Genomic DNA, 14,049 nt, shown 5'->3' with positions numbered 1-14,049 from the left:
GTGCAGTTTTATTTTCACTTACATGCCCTGACAAGATGTCTTATTATTATATTTAGTTTTTACTCTACTATCTGAGACTCAACAAAAAGGGAAACAAAATTACCCTGTCTTATAAACCTATCAGTAGTAACAATCAGAACTAGGCAGTCTGATTTTGGATGAGCCTACCTGTCTGGTTTCTTAAATAACATACTAGCAACAGCAGCACAGCAATCAAAAACCTAAAGTCAGTAAAATATTCATCTACCATACCAAAGGCTTTTGGCAGAACAATACCTGTACAGCCGGCTCTACTTTGTTATAAGCTTATAATTATGCATTAGTTCCTTCACTAGACAACAGGCAACCATGGTCAACATATCCACATCACAATGAAACTGCCTTCAATCACAAAGAGATTTGCAAAAGTTCAGGTTTAGCAAGAAAAAGACTGTATTATGGGCGGCGTCTTAGTCAAAAACAGTACCATGATCACAATGCCACCTCTGCTGTCCTTCACAGTGGGGTCAAAGGTACCTTTCAGCAAGTTAAATGGAATGTATCAACATAACAATCTTTATACCAGAAATGAATAGTTTCCAAAGAAACAAAAACCTATTTCTTAACAAAAGCCCTAACGAACACCATCATGGCCAACCTGTTTTCTTATAAAAACTTCTTTAAAGATAACTGGGGGAACCTTTTAACATACATTTGTACTTGTTCCAAATTTGGCTTTAAATAACTGATACAGTAATTACCTCCAAATCATCTAGCTTAAATGGAACATTATCAATATAACTGAACAACTGCACCATCAGCAGTTTTCTCCTCTGAAGTATTACTTTTTTAACATGACTTTTCTGCCTTTGTACTTCAATCCTTGTGCCGCTTTAATAGTAGTAGTAAAATGTAGGAGGACCACTGAACAGCCTGCATTATGCTATACAGATATTGAAATACCTTTTCAGATATGACTACCCTACCTGAAGGAGAACTCTGCTTACTATTATCATCACCATCTTTTATCAAAACCAAACCATTCCAAATATGATATTTTAATGATAAAATAAAGTTTGTTCATACTTACTGCTGGAGATATATATAGCTGTATTCTCCAAAGTCCGACAGAATTCCAAAACCAGTTAAAAGATCAGTGGGCCAGGTGGTTAATACCCATTCCCGCCGCTGGGAGGCGGTATCAGGAACCATTCCCATTTTCTATTCAGATTTTCTAGTGCCACTGTCTCCTGAGGGGAGGAGGGTGGGCACTATGATTATATATATCTGCCAGGTAAGTATGAACAAACTTTATTTTATCATTAAAATATCATTTTGTTCATGTAACTTACCTGTCAGATATATATATAGCTGAATCCCACCATTGGAGGTGGGAAGAGACAGAATAGGATTTAGGAAACAAATATATGTAGGCGATTGACGCTCTTGGTTTCTTACTTGTTAGCATAGCTGACTTCGTGATTACAGTCATCCCAAGCCTGCTTCTGCTTTACTACAGTCTCCAGCAAGGTAGTGACCTATATAGCTGGTGAGTTCTAGATGATCTGTCCACGGGGCATGACCACAATGGGACTAGATCATAAGACCATACTGTGAGAGCAAAAGGAGCAACGACCAACCACCTGACCGAGAGCATCAACAGGACCTGCCGAAGGGACGCCAGATCGGTGGGAAGTCCCCAAACCAACTTACAGCTTTCGAGCCCATGACTCTCCTGGTCCTGGGAGTCCGACAGAGGTCCAGGCCTTTGTTAGCATAGCTGACTTCAGTGATTACTGTCACCCAAGCCTGCTTCTGCTTTACTAGAGTCTCCAGCAAGGTAGTGACCTAGCATAGCTGGTGAGTTCTAGATGATCTGTCCTTCTGGGGCATGACCACAATGGGAGTTAGATCATAAGGCCATACTGTGAGGGCAAAAGGAGCAACGACCAACCACCTGAAGAGCTCTCAACAGGTCCTGCAAAGGGATGGAAGATCGGGGAAGCCTCAAGGAAAATCTTCTTTTGGCTCTCGACATGCCCTCTCCCTGGTCCTGGGAGTCTGACAGAGGTCCAGGCCGGGAGAGCGAAATTGGACCGATCTGACGTAAAAAAAAACAAAATCAAGATTAAAATATTTTCCTAACCTCTAAAGGATAGGATGAGTATCGCTCCCTCCCGCAACACTGTGTCTGCAGAAGCGACAACAGGTCCTTTCTGAGGTCGCCAGATCGGTGGAAGCCCCCGTAACCCTCCTGTGGGTTTTTAACTTTGCCCTCTCCCTGGTCCTGGGAGTCCGACAGAGGTCCAGGCCTAGAAGTGTTATGGGGCCGATCTGGAGTGAACGTCTTGTCCTGGACAATAGCAGTCAGGGATGTCGTCTTGAACGTCCACAAGTTTTGTGAAGCAACCCTCCTAAAGAAAGGGCTTTGTACAGAAGGTGGTACCCAGAAGATCGCAAAGGGACATGTTCTTCTGGAAAGCCACTGAGGTTGCAATGGCTCTAACTTTCGTGAGCCTTAACTTCAAAAGACTCTTGTCACTGTCTTGAACGCCTTAATGGAAAGTGCGTCTAAAATGGTGCTTCTAAAAAGAACGCCAGTGCATTCTTAGAAAGAGGCAAATCCGGCCTCTTGACAGAGCACCACAGACTGTCCGAAGGACCTCGACTTTCCCGAGTCTTCTGCAAATAAAATTTGAGAGCCCTGACAGGACACATGACTCTTTCTGGTTCATGTCTGAGAATTTGTCATACCTTAATCTCGAAGGTCCTGGGCCAAGGGCCAGACGGGTTCTCTGTTTTCAAGAACATACGGCTTAGAGAACATACTGCATTATGGCCTCTAAAACCTACATGATTATTGTTAGCCTGAAGTTCACTAACTCTCTTCAGAGATCTGTAGCCAGAGCAGTTAGAGAAAAAAACCTTCCTTGTCACATTCTTGAGAAACGATCCAGAGAAAGAGGCTAGAAGGTATTTGAGTCATAAAAATTTAGGACGACATCCAGGTTCCAGGAGGCGTCCTGGAATGAGGTACCTTGACAGTCTCAAAGGATCTCAAGAGATCGTGAAGATCCTTGTTGTCGGCTGATAGTCTGAATGCAGTTAGACTCAGATCGGGGAAGTTTTGAGGTACCTTTCGAAATGGGGCTGCCTGAGCAGATCTACCAAGGACGTCCCCATAACCTCCACAGCTCCTGACATACTTCCTCGTGAAGGGTCCACTCAGTCGGTAGAAGTTCCGCTGTTTCGACCGAGAAGGTCCGCTATGGATATTCTCCACTCCTGCAATGAACCTTGCAAGGATGCGTGATCCTGCCATGGGCCCAAAGCAGGATCTCCTTCGCCAGGGCGAACAGGGACCGGAACGAGTTCCTCCCTGTTTCTTGAGGTGCCAGGGCTGTGGAGTTGTCTGAATTTACAAACGACTCGGCCTGACACTTGGCTCGAAGGATTGAAGGGCCAGCAGGATCGCAGTCCATTCCTTGAGATTGATGTGCCAGGACACCTGTTCCCCTCTCCAGGTGCCTGACACTTTCTCTCCTCCTAGTGTTGCTCCCCATCCCTCCCTGGGAGCGTAGGAAAACAACACCAGGTCGGGGCTCTGAGGGCATAGAGAAACCCCTTCTGCCAACCTCGGGGGGTCGAGCCAGACCTCAGGTGAATCTTGAAAACGGGAGAGATCTTCAGGTCTCCTAGATTCTCCTTGTCTATTCAGTTTTCCGCCAGGAAAAACTGGAGGTGCCTGAGATGAAGTCTTCCCAGGGAAACAAACTTCTCCAGAGAGGAAATGGTCCCCAGCAAACTCAGTCCATTCCCTCACCGAGCATATTTCCTTCCCTAGGAAGGATGAGACTTTTTCTAAGCATTGCTACTGACGTTCCTGGGATGGAAAAAGCTTGAAAACCACTGAAACCATCTGAATCCCCAGATAGACGATGGACTGCTCGGGATCAGATGGGACTTTTCTTTCGTTCACTAGAAGTCCTAGGGACTTTGTCAACTCTAAATTCGCATTCAGGTCCTCCAGACACCTTGACTGTGAAGAGGCTCGGATGAGCCAATCGGCCAGGTAAAGCGAGATTCTTGAATACCCGCCAAGTGAAGCCATCTCGCCACATTTCTCATGATAATCGTGAAGATCATGGGAGCTGTGCTTAGGGGTCGAAAAAGAGCTCTGCATTGAAACACTCGTCCCCTAGTACAAACCTCAAATACTTCCTTGAATGGGGATGTATGGGAACGTGAAAGTAAGCGTCCTGTAAGTCCAGAGCGACCATCGAATCTCCTGGTCTTAATGCTCCTAAAACAGACTGGGACGTCTCCATCGTGAACTTCTCCTTCACCATGAAGCGGTTCAGTCTACTGACATCAAGGACTAGTCTCAATCCTCCCGACTGCTTCGGAACTAGGAACAGTCGGTTGTAGAATCCTGGGAGTCCAGCTCCAGGACTTGCTCCACAGCTCTTTCTCGAGCATTTGCTCTAATAGCTCGAAAAGGATCTGTTGCTTCTCTTGATGGAATGAGGACGACAGATCCCTGGGTGGACGTGCACAGAAGTGGTGAGTCGAGAAAGGGATCTTGTATCCTCTCTCGATAACTTCAAGGGACCAGGTGTCTGCCCTCTTGCTCTCCAGGCTGCTCACAAACGAAAGAAGCCTGGCTCCTACAGGTGTCTGGAGGCGCTGCAAATCACTTCCTGCCCCAAGGTTTAGGCGGGCCCCAGTCCTGAAAAGACCTCATTTTTCGGGAGAAGATCTCGAGGAAGAAGCTCCTCCACGAAAGGGCTTCTACTTCCTGGAGGTCTGACCCGACAACGACATCAAAGGGACTGAAGGGCGTCTTGACGAGTGGGCCAAGAGGTCTTGAGTGGCCTCCTTCAAGCTGGAGGAGAGATCCTTGAACAAGGACTGGGGAAGAGATGGCTCGAAAACGGAGGAGAACAGCAAAGCCCTCTGCAACGGAGAAACTGACTTTGCAAAAGATGTAGACGCTAAAGGCATCTGGTGTTCCCAGGCGGTCACCCATTTGTACTGACCAGACCCAACGTTGCTTAACTTCGCTGATCGCACGAGAAGCGGTTTTTAACTGGTATGGCCAGCTGGCTGGTAGGGCCATAGGATCAGCAAGATTATAGGTTACAAGGCCCTCTTCTTCAAGAGGCCCTATGTTTCTTACAAAAAGAAAAGCCAGTTCTTCCGAGCCATCCCTGACTGCCTTGTCCATGCAGTTCAACACGCTGGACAGCTCCCCAGGCATCGAGTCGGGACCCTAATCCTGTCAGAGCCCCAAACACCAGTCCAGGAAATTGAAGACCTCCATGGTTCGAAACAGTCCTTTCAAATGGTGATCCGTCTCCGACATAGTCCAGGACACTTTGGCAGCCGACATAGGGACCATTCCAGGCGCGTCGACCAAGATTTGAGAAGTCTCCCTGGGACAACGTTAAGGAACTCTTGAGCCGACGCTCCTCAGTGTCCTTACCACATACCTGCCTTCTCGCTCAGCTTGGACGGAGGCAGGGCAAAAGAAGTCTTGTCTTGGGTCTTCCTTCCTCCATCCAGGTGTTAACCTTCTTGAAGGCCTTCTGTGCCGCCAGAGACGAAGTCATCTTGACAAACCCAAGCGCTCTCCTCGTCCAGGACGAAGCAAACTGCGAAGGAGGAGAGAGTTTTTGGACAAGGGTTTGAAACTTGTCGCCAAACAAGTCCTTAAGAAAGGCCGGCTAACACCTGGTAGTCCGTAGACGAGGAAGGGGAGGCTGCTCAAGGACTGCAGGCTCCGACTCACAAGAGACTTCTCCTCTTCAATGGGAGAAACATATGGCCTTGTGGTCCAACACGCAGATGGGATCATCTAGATTCCACCAGACTTTGATTGCTCTGAAGCGTCACTGAGCAACCAAAGCAGGCTTCCTCCCGACAGTCCATCCAAAGCGCCCTGCACAGCAGCGAGGGCGCGCCAATGACGAGCAGCTACAGTTTTGGGGCCCAGGATAGCTGCTCTTCGGAGCTCCACGATGGTGGGTCCAGCCGAGCGTCCTATCGGCAGCGTAGAAGTGTCCTGAACAAAAGATACAGAAGCGTCCAGGTTTGCTGCTTGCGGAGCGTCACGATGGCGGTCCAGCCGAGCGTCCTCCACGGCAGCGACAGTAGTTCTAGACGAGAAGCTCAGAAGAGTGGGATAGTTGCTGATGCCCACGTCACGCTGGTGGTCCAGCCACCTGGCCCCTGCACGGCAGCAGAGGAGGCCCCCTGACGAGCAGCTACAGATATCTGCCAGGATAGCTGAACAAACTGGAGCATTTACGCTAAAGCAGATATTCACGATGGCTAAATCCAGCTTTTTTGAGCACGATTGGGAGACGAAGCATGCTTGACAGAAAGGCCCCCAGTCAATATATTGTGAAATAGGCTACCAGTTCTGGGAAGTCTCAGACTCCCGTTTTAGCCTATTTGCAGTACTAGAATTTGGCTGGGCAATACAGGGGATTTAGGCGGTAGATTTAAATCAGTCTCAAAAGATAAAACCTATTCTTGTCGTTTTAACTAAAATTATGGTAGGTTATCTCCTCACCTGACTAAAACTAATGTTTGATACCGACCTGAGTAAATTATGGCATCTTTAACGTTACACGTGCTATTTTTGAACTTGCAAGGCGTTTGTTTTACTTTTTTACTGAGAGGCAGCAAATTGAAACAAACGTCCTGTCTAGTTCTCCAAAACAAACCTACATTTCCTTTAATAACTCCATAAGTGTTTGATTTTGTTAAACAACATAGTTACGAAAACTTTATTGGACATATCCTTCTTCAGCGTAAAGTCAGTAAAATACGAGTCCGTACCATTGACGTGCACTTTGACTGACCCAGCGTTACTATTGTTTCTTCTTTATTATCGTTGACTCGCTAGACAATCTAAGCACCATGGTCAATAGATAATATTTTGTTAGCCATCTTCCAGATGCAAAAAGGAGCACTATTAGTTCGAGAATGAAATCTGAACTAATAAATTAGCAGGGTGGGAGGCAAAGTAAGCGATCATTTATCAAGCAACCTGCTGTCCCCTACACTCATGCATATAAAGTTGAGGATCTACTGAAACTTTCGGTAGCTTTCACCTTAAACTCATTCACACAACATACTCTGAAGCTAGCATAACTAGATCCAGACATCATCCAAAGAGCAATCAAAAGCAAATTCCATAAAAAGCTTATGCCAATCCACAATCCAAAGACAAAAACCAAAAGTCAAATAGAATACTTAAGTGGAAAATAACGATAGTTTACGAAATCCAAAGAACGGAGGTACTTAAAACAGTTGTTGACAGTATCGGCGACAGAGAAAATCTGAATAGAAAATGGGAATGGTTTGTGATTCAATCCCGCATTCCCAGCGGCAGGAATGGGTATTAACCACCTGAACAGCCTGTATTATGTACAGTGAAAGAGTTTTGGAATTCTGTCGGAATGAGAATACAGCTATATATATATCTGACAGGTAAGTTCATGAACAAAACTGTATATTAGTAGTTTAAGCAACTCCAGCCATCTACATATGTTGTTTATCTGAACAAATCATTCTGTTACTCCATATATGAAATGCTTATAACAAGGATTTCTAGTCATACAACCTTGATCCTTGGTAACCAAGAGCTTTACTGAAAAAGCTTATTCAAGATACTTGAGCACTATTTGCACCCATGTAACTTGAAGTACAGTATCTGCAATAAATCTTTTCACTCATTTGAAATAACTTTGGGTGATGCAATCAATGAGATAAAGCAATGGTAGTTTGAACTGTACTTTGACAGTAGACCATAAGCTCCTAGTATCATCTGTGGTAGCATTGAAATGGGGTCACTATATGATCCCAAAAACTAATCAAGTGTGCAAGCATCCCCACTATCCTTACTATTTTATCTGGCAAGCCAGGTAGCCAATGGCAACTCACAGACTCCTTGGATCTTGCCAGCATAATGATCACTGATCAGGAAACAATACAACCATCTGATTCTGCTAAAGCAACATGACAGAGCATGAACACTATGAGCAGCAATACTTGAAGGAGTTATTCAGTCATTTAATCTAGGTACAACTGCATTAAACTAATGTTCAAGAAGCTTAACAGTAAAATTAGGATCTACAGGACTTTAAAACCACAGCATGATTTATGTATACCTTTGGGAAGTTTCTATACCTATTCTTCTGAAACACCATCCCACATAATTTGCAATATCACTCAATCAGCCCTGTACTTTACTTTTAAATTGCAGTTTTTACATAACTGAATTTCACGTCAATGTCAACAATAAACCGAACAGGATTACAGCACACTATGGCAATTTAAATTTACACTTGTTATTTCTGTGAGTTCACTGTTCCCTTTATCGATACGGTATCACCATCCACAAAAAACATTTTTCACCTTTTTGTAATACCTTTGTTTCATTCGTTAATTTTCAAAAAACCTAAGTTCTTGGTAACAAGCACAAAACTATGCTTGTCATTATATATGTTCTCCAGCCACAGACATCCTTTTAAAAAGCATTGAGCTTAATTCTTACCACTCATTCTTTATGACACACCCTACAATCCAGAAAACTAAAATCCTGTGCTTAATATCCAGTACTGTACCAAAATGATAATCTTTTGCAAGTCTTCACATGGACTATAGTTCAGTTTTCCCTTACTAATGGAAATTAAGATGTTTTTCCTAATACTGTACCATACTAAGGGTTATTTTCAAAGAATCTCTCACTCACCTACAGTATATACAGGTAATGGAATGCAAGAGTCGATGATTCCAAACATTACAGTGCATTATAGCTTCAGGCCTTGTAATGACCTTAATGAATTACAACTTCAGATCTTGTACAAGCATCTTGATTTACAGCTTCAGTTCTTGTGCAATGGTAGCATAAGTCCATCTCTTGATCTGTCTGAAAGGATACTCTTTAATTAACCAACATAGCAACAGAGTACTGCACAACATTTAATAAGGATAAATATGTAGTCATGTACACTACTTGCTACATTTGTAGTCATTAGTATAACATTCTGGGGTACTAACAGAAACTGAAAAATTACCAAAATTATACGTACATTACCAAACACCTTTTAAAAATTATATATACGAGCAATACATGGTGAAGCAAATATTAGCTAATCAAAATAATTTAAAATGAAAGTTAATTCCTTACAACAGACAAATTATCACCTCTGAAATCAGTAGTAGCATATCAGTAAGACTGGTTGGTGAATAGGTTGACTGTTCTTGGAGCTTCAACCCTCTTAAATGAAGTGTGGATGTTCCCTTGACAGAGATGGCATTCAGTCCCCACTACTGTCAACTGTTCTGAAACATCTGTAGAACCTGCAACCAAATACACAAAATATTAAGAAATGGAAAATGCAAGGGATCACAAGCAATTTGTATCAACATACATTAACCCCACCTATCTAATCACTTGAAATAAACACACTAGTAACATGATACAGGTTTACAAAGAAAAATATGAATGGTAATTAAAAAACAATCATGTAACAAATATGCCACCCAATTAAAATATTCCACAAAACAAAGATAGCCTAAGAAACTTAATACTGTATACATGCCATGCAGACTTTAAATAAAATGGGTTTGAGTGCAAGACTTTTGGTAGATAAACCTAACTACTGTTGCAGAGCTCATAAGGCAAAAGCATCAATAGTATTGCAAACCTAAACTAACAGCCAATCTTTCACATCCCGAGTGATGTAAACTAAAGTAAGTGGAGGCAGTAACATTGGAAACCAAACACCAAAGTCTACCAATTACAGTAATGAGCTACTTGCTTCTTTGCCTAGACAAAGTTTAAAGCTGTTGCTTTTATGGCAGTGTTGAATGTGTTTCCTTCTGGTCATTCCAGGACTTTTCTCCAATTCTTTCTGGATAATAATGTTTCCTGTTACCTATGGGAGGAGGCAAGCTACCTGAAGAATAATTCTTGAGTGCTCAAGGATGACAAGTGATTGAGGGTGACCTGCAAAAACCATGCCAACTGTTCTTGTTATGACAGGAACTGTGCTCCCAGAACTTACTCAAACAACAGCCAAGCCACATTCCTCCCCTGCTGCCCTGTATCAGCTTATAAAATTTTATATTCCAGCCATGTAAATAAATTTCTTTCCAAGTTTTAGCTGAAGGTTTGATTTCTGTAGCTTTTAAGATTTAGTGTGTTGTCACTGATAGTGTTGCAACATCAAATCAAACCCAGTTTGCATTTGTAAAAATTTTATTAGTATATATTTCAGGTAATACTAGAGTAGTTATGCACTCCCCATTCAGCCACACATGATGTGTCACGGGGGTGAAGAGGGGAAGCCAGGTCAGGGCCCTGCACCCTAGGATAAGTTAGGTTCTGGGAATGTTGTATTAGGATTCATCCCTATTGAAATATGACTGATTTGCTTTTAAGCTGCTAGTAACCTGCAGTATTTCATTCAAGTGTTCCACTTTCAACTATTCTCTACAGTTATTCTTTACAACCAATGGTTACATCAGACAGTGAGCCACACAAAAGTTTTACTCTAAAAGCTATGAAGTAAGGAGAAGTACAGTACAGACATATCCTACATGGCAACACCGTTCATTGTAAGGTAACTTAAGTCGAGCAGATTTACTTATAAAGTTAGCACACATGCCCAGAGTTCTAGCATACAACTTGCATAACTCTGACTGCATAATAAAATATCAGTGGATGAAATAAGCGAGTGAGTTTAAAAGTTGTGATATGCTGTGGGTGATTTCTTACCAGCCAGAGATTTTGGTCTGAAGAATGCTGAACAACTACAATACAAGAAATTTAACCTTCCATAGTCCATAGTCCTTTGTCATTTAATGTAAGACATTCAAATCACAGTATAAATGAAATTTAACCATTTGTTTTCTCATTCATTATTACTATGATACCACAACTCTATGCTGGAGTTTGTATGCTGCTCTATTAAGTTTCCTTAATATGCTTATTATTAAGTTGCAACCCTATTATTTTAATTTACAGTGCCCTTAGGTGAGGTGTCTAAGGAGGCAAGACCCGAAAGTCAGATAAGGCTCCAGCACCCAGTTTGGTTAGGTAGGGGGTTCCTGGAGGTTCTCCATCCCAGTGTGGTAAGGACCATTCCACTAGGTTAGGCTAGGTGGAGGGTTAGATAGGGCCCTGGTGCCCCCAAGTTAGGTTAGTTAGGGTCCAGAAGGGCAAAACCTCAAGGGTAGAAAAGGACCCAACCTCCTGGATAAGGTTAGGATACATTGGGGGATCCAACCTCCCTGGATAGGTAAGCCCCAGCCTCCTAAGTTAGGTTAGGTTAAAACTATCTTTGTAGTCCTCTAAATGTTGGTTATATGAGGGGTAGGTCAATTTTTAGCCAATCAGCAACCTGCAGAAGCTAAAAACATCACTTTTATGTTCCACTTTGAAATGTTCTCTGGAAGTTATTATTTACTACCAGTCATTACATGACAAAGAGGCTCACAAAACTTTGCTCTAATAGCTATAGGGTTGAATGAATTTACTGATCCATTTAGTGTACAACCTCACTTTCTGGCACTCACCAGCACAACTTGCTGATTACATTGTATAAATACAGTACAAGAAATACATGAGTGGGTGATGCACTGTTGGTAACTTTGACTGAGCAGGGATCTGTGTTGTTAGAATATTGAACTCCTATAACCTTCCAATATCATAATTGCCACACCCTACGGTAAAACACTCAAATCACCAAATAAATAAAATTTAATTTTCTTAGTTTTCAATATTTGCGAATCAATTCACTTCAGGAAACTCTAGCTCTCCTCTAAGAATACATCGTCTTTGCAAATTAGCCTACAGGTCTAGTGCAGTTATTCTTAAAAATTAATTAAGTCATAGCAGGATTGCCAAGACTCACCAACCAGTGGTCTAGGTTTCTGTGGCTGTTTCAGTCAATTAGCCTAGCAGAACCTAATTTATATCAATCAAGTAATTTTTTTTAACAAAAGATAATTATATAGGCCCTAATTTAATTTCTCACCAAATATTTCAAATTCATTTTCTCTGACGTGTTCTATATATATTTTACCAGTACTGATAATGCAAACTGATATTTTGGCAGAACTAAACAAGAGTTCCACATCAGGTACTACTTTGGAAATTGATTTTTCCTATAGTATTTTGGTTGCTGATCAAGAATTTACCATTATTTTTGTTGGTTACTGTAATTAACCTGTAACTAACCTCAGAAGTTGTATGTTGGCCATCCTGGAATGCTATCGCGCATGCACAGTGTCGTAGGGGAGCTTTTGGTAAAAAGTGGTTTCCTTTATGGGGGGAGGGCCAGCTAAGTAACAAGTCCTGCTAAGTTAGGTTATGTTGGGTCAGAGTACATTAGATTAGTATAGTTCCTTTTATAATAGGTTTCCTTAGCCAATCCCTTCTTAAACATTTGAATCCCTAATGACTTGCAAATGCACAGAACCGTTCCATAATAACAAAATGGGTCTGGTCTTTCTCCAAACATTTCCAAAACCCTGCGTTCCCAAGGGGTTCCCAACCATGTTGGGTAGATATGAGGTTAATAATAATTGACCAACAGTAAACGACACCACCTCCTTCATCAGCAACACTAAAAGTATAGGAAAAATCAATTTCCAAGGTAATAGACCGTCCAGAGCTTTTTACTTAGAAATATATAACAGTTTTTCTGGGGTCATGCTACAAAACTACTGCATCCAATTAGCCTACCAACATCTAATTTTGCCCAGGGGCTATCGGCCAACTTTTGACCTGTCAAGGCCAACTTAAAAAACATGAACAGAAACAAGCAAGATGGCCCAAGACAAGCTAATCTAGTATTTAGTATAGTTTATTAATAAAACTTTTTGAATGAATATAGAAGAGGGTGTATATAGGCTAATACAGTACAAGTTCGGTAATATGAGAAATTTACAGAGGTAATTTGAGGGCCTCAGAACCAGAAGGTTGTAAACGCCACCCCCACCGATTTGGAGTTAGGCATACCAGTAAATGTGGCAAAGTTTCCTCTGTCTATTCGTGGCATTTCTAAGCTATTTGCCGTTTCAGTAATGTTCATTTCGAAATCCCTAATGGAACAGTAGGAATTATCGATTTTAGCTATATGAATGAACGTGATGTTCTGAATCTTACAGCCTCATAAGAGCTCAGTTACAACCAGAAGGTTGCATATGCAGCAGCTCATAGCCAATCTTACAAACAGGTATTCAGTTCTAGGCCAATCAGCATTTTCCCGCATAAAAAAGTGTCGGCCAATCAAGTTTACATCGCCGCTATTGTTTACATTCCCAGTCTAGTGATTTTTAAAAGAAATTAAGTGTCGTGATTTTTTTTTTTTTATTATTATCCCTTATTTAGCGCCATTATGTCTTCCTCTGATAGTGAAAGTGATCACTGTGATGTTGTAAATGGCCAAGAGGAAGAAAAAGGACAAGGAATGAAACGTCATGGAAAAAAATAATGTTAAGTTACTGCAGATGCAGGCCAAGAATATGTTTCTCGGTGTACAGACAAACTCGTGCCTGCATATACTGTAGGCCAGCCATTTTTAATGGTTAAACATTATGATGATGGAAGGTTATCATCGTCAACATCATTATTACTAATATTACTGTATTATTATTATTATTATTATTATTATTATTATTATTATTATTATTATTATTATTATTTTCCATCACACTATATTGATTACTCATCAATATTATTATTAATAATAATAATATTATTATTATTATTATTATTATTATTATTATTATTATTATTATTATTATACATCCATTGTTGTTATACCACGAATATAATAACACTTTATTATCATTTTACACATTTAACTATGGTTTAAGTGCTGGTTATGACCAGAATATAAACAAATGTGAGGGGTTAGGCGGACATTTTGAATGGTAGCGCGCAAGCGCTCCCTACAATTTTTTTCAAATTTTCACAAAAAAATTCTAAAGAGTAGGGCTTTCATATGAAACTTAGTTTAAATCAATATCTTTCTTAGAAGCAGA

General features: G+C 41.4%; 1 protein-coding gene and 1 long non-coding RNA gene across 2 annotated transcripts in view; one reads left to right on the top strand and one right to left on the bottom strand.

The window, feature by feature from the left end:
- The window catches only part of LOC136843853 (inversin-like), a 649,403-nt gene that overhangs the window by 83,102 nt on the left and 552,252 nt on the right, over positions 1 to 14,049 (top strand). The window lies entirely within an intron of this gene.
- Positions 1 to 14,049, bottom strand: part of LOC136844279 (uncharacterized) — a 28,178-nt gene that overhangs the window by 12,621 nt on the left and 1,508 nt on the right. The window contains exons 2-3 of the long non-coding RNA XR_010854803.1: positions 9,199 to 9,354; positions 8,744 to 8,920 (exon numbers count right to left, since the gene is read on the bottom strand). This is a non-coding gene — a long non-coding RNA (uncharacterized lncRNA). The remainder of the gene's footprint in view (positions 1 to 8,743; positions 8,921 to 9,198; positions 9,355 to 14,049) is intronic.

Source organism: Macrobrachium rosenbergii, chromosome 12 (genome assembly GCF_040412425.1).
Source record: "Macrobrachium rosenbergii isolate ZJJX-2024 chromosome 12, ASM4041242v1, whole genome shotgun sequence".
Lineage (NCBI taxonomy): Eukaryota > Metazoa > Arthropoda > Malacostraca > Decapoda > Palaemonidae > Macrobrachium > Macrobrachium rosenbergii.
This window is presented reverse-complemented; position numbering and strand designations above follow the sequence as displayed.